This window comes from Panthera uncia, chromosome D1 (genome assembly GCF_023721935.1).
Source record: "Panthera uncia isolate 11264 chromosome D1, Puncia_PCG_1.0, whole genome shotgun sequence".
Classification (NCBI taxonomy): domain Eukaryota; kingdom Metazoa; phylum Chordata; class Mammalia; order Carnivora; family Felidae; genus Panthera; species Panthera uncia.
In genome coordinates this window covers 69122496-69126988 of record NC_064808.1, presented here as the reverse complement: position 1 = coordinate 69126988, position 4493 = coordinate 69122496, and the positions used below count along the sequence as shown (strand labels likewise).

Genomic DNA, 4493 nt, shown 5'->3' with positions numbered 1-4493 from the left:
CTAAGACCTAAAAAAAACCTTAGTAACACATAAGATAATAGAATAAAAAATAATCGGGGCGCTGGGGCGCCTGGGTGCCTCAGTTGGTTGAATAGCCGACTTCGGCTCAGGTCATGATCTTGCAGTCCTGAGTTTGAGCCCCGCGTCAAGCTCTGTGCTGACAGCTCAGAGCCTGGAGCCTGCTTCAGATTCTGTGTCTCCCTCTCTCTCTACCCCTCCCCCATTCATGCTCTGTCTCTCTCTGCTTTTCAAAAATTAATAAATGCTAAAAAGAAACAAAAAACAAAACAAATAAAACTTAAAAAAAAAATAATCGGGGCGCCTGGGTAGCTCAGTCAGTTAAGCATCCGACTTCGGCTCATGTCATGATCTGACAGTTCATGAGTCCGTGCCCCACACTGGTCTCTGTGCTGACAGTTTGGAGCCTGGAGCCTGCTTCAGATTCTGTGTCTCCTTCTCTCCATCAGTCCCCCCACTTGGACTCTGTCTCTCTTTCTCTGTCAAATATGAACATTAAAAAAATTTTTTTAAGTAAAAAAAAGAATAAAAAATCATCAATTTAATATAATAAATATTATTATATTACAAATGCTCTAGTTACACAGATATTTTAAACCTTGATGTCATTTTAAATAACTAGGAAAGCTGTTTGTTTGCTTGGACAAGACCCAACCAGGACAACAGCTAAATTGAAAGTATTTGTAGAGGAGAAAGTAGGCATGAAGATATTTACTGTAAATTCCATACTCACCAGGGTCTACTGAGTGGTCTTACCTCTGGAAGCTCTGGAAGGTCTGGAAGGTCTGCTGCTATCAGGGTCAGTAGGAACTCTCTGCTCCCTGAAGCCTGGAAGCTGCAAACTCAGCCAGTCTTCCCTGTAAAAGAAGTCCTCTCTGGACAGACGGGCTTTTTATATGGTCAGTCTCACCTAAGGTCACGCCTACTTCTTGAGATTGGCTATTGTCTTCAGAAAGAATGGGAAGTGGCTGATTAGATAACACAGAAAGGTATAAAAATGGCTTATTAGGGTTTACAGCATCTAGAGAACAACCCTTGAGAACTAATGCCCTAACAGAATCTGGACTTGTTTTGGGGTATGATGGAAGAAAGTTGAACTTGCACAAGTTGTTCAAAAAGACATTCAAGTTTTTATTTAAGTTCTACTTAGTTAACATGTATGGTAAAATTGGTTTCAGGTGTAGAATTCAGAGTGATTCGTCATTTACATACAACACCCAGTGCTCATCATAGCAAATGCCCTTCTTAATACCCATCACCCATCTAGCCCATTCCCCACCCACCTCCCTCCAGCAACGCTCAGTTTGTTCTCTCTTACAGTTTGTTTCCCACTCCTGCCTCTTTCTCTCTTTATTTTTCCTTCCCCTTTGCTCCTCTGTTTTGTTTCTTAAATCCCACATATGAGTGAAATCATGTAGTATTTTATTTGTCTTTCTCTGACTGACTTATTTCACTTAGCAGAATATACTGTAGCTCCATCCATGTCATTTTAAATGGCAAGATTTCATTCTTTTTGATTGAAATTTTAATGTTTATGTATTTATTTATTTAGAGAGAGAGTAAGAGCATGAGTGGGGGAGGGGTAGAAAGAGAGAGACAGAGAGAATCCCAGGCAGACTCCATGCTCAGCACAGAGAGCCACATAGGGCTCCATCTCATGACCACAAGATCACGACCTGAGCTGACATCAAGAGTTGGAGACTTAACGAACTGAGCCATCCAGGCGCCTCTGACCTCACAATTTTTAAAACTTGTTTTCTTACTCTACTTTTTAAATTTCTAATTGCTAAGTAAACTCCAGCTATTGTTTATCTGATTATGTTAAAGCAATCAAACATTAAATGGAAAAACCAACGCATCTGAACTGTGCAACTTTCTCATAAAAATATTTAAAAAGGGCACGTAGGCATTTCAAATGGGTTTTAAATAATTGTATATGTTATAGTTGGTGGAATTAACTCTGCTAGTGTTTTTCATACCTGAAATATTTGATGACTATTTTTTTAATGACTGGTTCATGTAAAAATAAAATCTATTTTGTGGACTTATGTATCTTGGTGAATAATTTTAAACCAAATACTTTGTGTATTTGTGTGTGTGTGTGCACACTTATATTATCATATAAGGTGATAATACCTATTTACACAAAAATTATGTGCAGAATTATCTTTAATAACATGCATAAAATAAAAATACTTATAAAATATAAATTTTAAAATTTATGAATTAATAAATATAAAAAATAATAAAATTACTTTTAAAAAATTTTATTTATTTATTTTGAGAGAGAGAGAGAGAGAGTACAAGTGGGGAAGGGGCAGAAAGAGAGGGAGAGAATGAGAATCCCAAGCAGGTTCTGTGCTGTCAGTGGAGAGCCTGACACGGGCCCAATCTCACAATCATGACCTAACCCGAAATCAAGAGTCAGACACTGAACTGACTGAGCCACCCAGGTGTCCCCAGAAAATTGTTTTTTAATCGAGGTATAATTAACATATAACATTATATTAGTTTCAAGTGTTACAACATGATCTGGTATTTTTATATATTGCAAAATGATCACGATAAGTCTTGTTAACATCCATCACAATACATAGTTACATAATTTTTGTCTCATGATGAGAACTTTTAAGACCTCTCTTCCCAATTTACAAATATGCAGTACAGTATTGTTAACTATAGTCATCATGCTGTGCATGCTGTGGAAATTATTTTTAACAGAGGTGCCATACTGCCTCTGTTTTGTTGACGCCTATCACAGCTTAACAAATCACCAATGCTTGCCTATAGGTTGTCTCACTAAGTTATCTAATACGTGGGAGTTTAGGCCTTATTTTTATAAACATGAAAATAATCTAACCTTACTAGGAATTTTTGAAAGTGAAAGTTTAAATAAAAACCACCTTTTAGAAGGGGTGCCTGGGTGGCTCAGTTGGTTGGGCATCCGGCTTCAGCTCAGGTCATGATCTCAGTCTATGGGTTCGAGCCCCGTGTTGGGCTCTGTGCTGACAGCTCAGAGCCTGGAGCCTGCTTCTGATTCTGTGTCTCCTCTCTCTCTACCCCTCCCCCGCTCATGCTCTGTCTCTCTCTGTCAAAAATAAATAAACATTAAAAAAAATTTTTTTTTAAAATAAAAAAAAATCACCTTTTAGAAATTTTGATGGGAGTATCTTTTATATACATTTGTAATAGATGAAAAATAAACCAGATTGTAATTTTTTTTTTTTAACATTTAAACTGTGTACCAAGTTTTTGGACCAAATTGTGTAGGATAAGTTAAATTGCATTCTATTAACCAATATGAATGTATTCTGTAAGCATAGTTATGTTAAATAAAGTTTTAAAAAGAAAGCAAAAAAATTATTTGGGGCAGCTGGGTGGCTCAGTCGCTTAAGTGTCTGACTTTGGCTCAGGTCATGATCTCACAGTTTGTGAGTTCGCGCCCCATGTCGGGCTCTGTGCTGACCGCTCTGAGTCTGGAGCCAGCTTCAGCTCCTCCTGGCTGTTCCTTAGTCCCTTCATCTCTGTAGCAATAGATTCTCTGCTGTCCTTTATACTGTTTTCAAGCCCAGCGATTAATTTTATGACTATTATTCTAAATTCACTTTCTGAAAAATATGGAACGCTTCACGAATTTGCGTGTCATCCTTGCACAGGGGCCATGATAATCTTCTCTGTATCGTTCCAATTTTAGTATATGTGCTGTCGAAGTGAGCACTGGAGCCAGCTTCAGATTCTGTGTCTCCCTCTCTCTCTCAAAAATAAATAAACATTATTATTTTTTTTCATTATCAAATTGTGGGGCACCTTGGTGTCTCAATTGGTTAAGCATCTAACTCTTGATTTTGGCTCAGGTCATCGTATTGTGGTTTGTAGTTTCGAGCCCCGCATCGGGCTAGACATCTGCTCACAGTGCAGAGCCTACTTGGGATTCTCGTTCTCTCTCTCTTTCTCACAAAATAAATAAATAAACTTAAAATAAAATAAAATAATAAAATAAAATAAAATAAAATAAAATAAAATAAAAATTATCAAGTTGAAACCAAACATAAAAGCTAGTGTATACTAAAAAAAGGTAAAGTAACTACTGAATACATAGGATTGTAAATTAATATAAGCTTCAGAAGCATTATTTGACTAGCAATTATGCTAGTCAAATGTATTCTAAGGAGATTAAGGAAAGGAAATAGTAAATACTATATATACATATCTATCTATCTATCTATCTATCTATATATATATAGATATGTACGTGAGGACTTTTCCAGAAATTTTAATTTTGGGAAAATTGCCTCAAACATTTCTTAACAGGTTGCATACCCTCTACAGAAGCATAGAGAGGAAGGATTTTCTAGTATTCTCATCTTTCAATAAAAATTAAATGGTTATGTGTGCAGGAAACCCCCTTATAGTGTTGCTAAATGGTGTGCTCCCTTACAGGGATTTGTCCAACATTTGTTTGCACCATTATTTCC

At 36.7% G+C, this 4493-nt stretch overlaps 1 non-coding gene across 1 annotated transcript; it reads right to left on the bottom strand.

Annotated features, from left to right (window-relative positions):
* Positions 1-3629: 3629 nt before the first annotated feature.
* Positions 3630-3736, bottom strand: LOC125917999 (U6 spliceosomal RNA). The gene has a single exon (XR_007456349.1). It is a non-coding gene; the product is annotated as a U6 spliceosomal RNA (small nuclear RNA).
* Between the last annotated feature and the right edge of the window lie 757 nt (positions 3737-4493).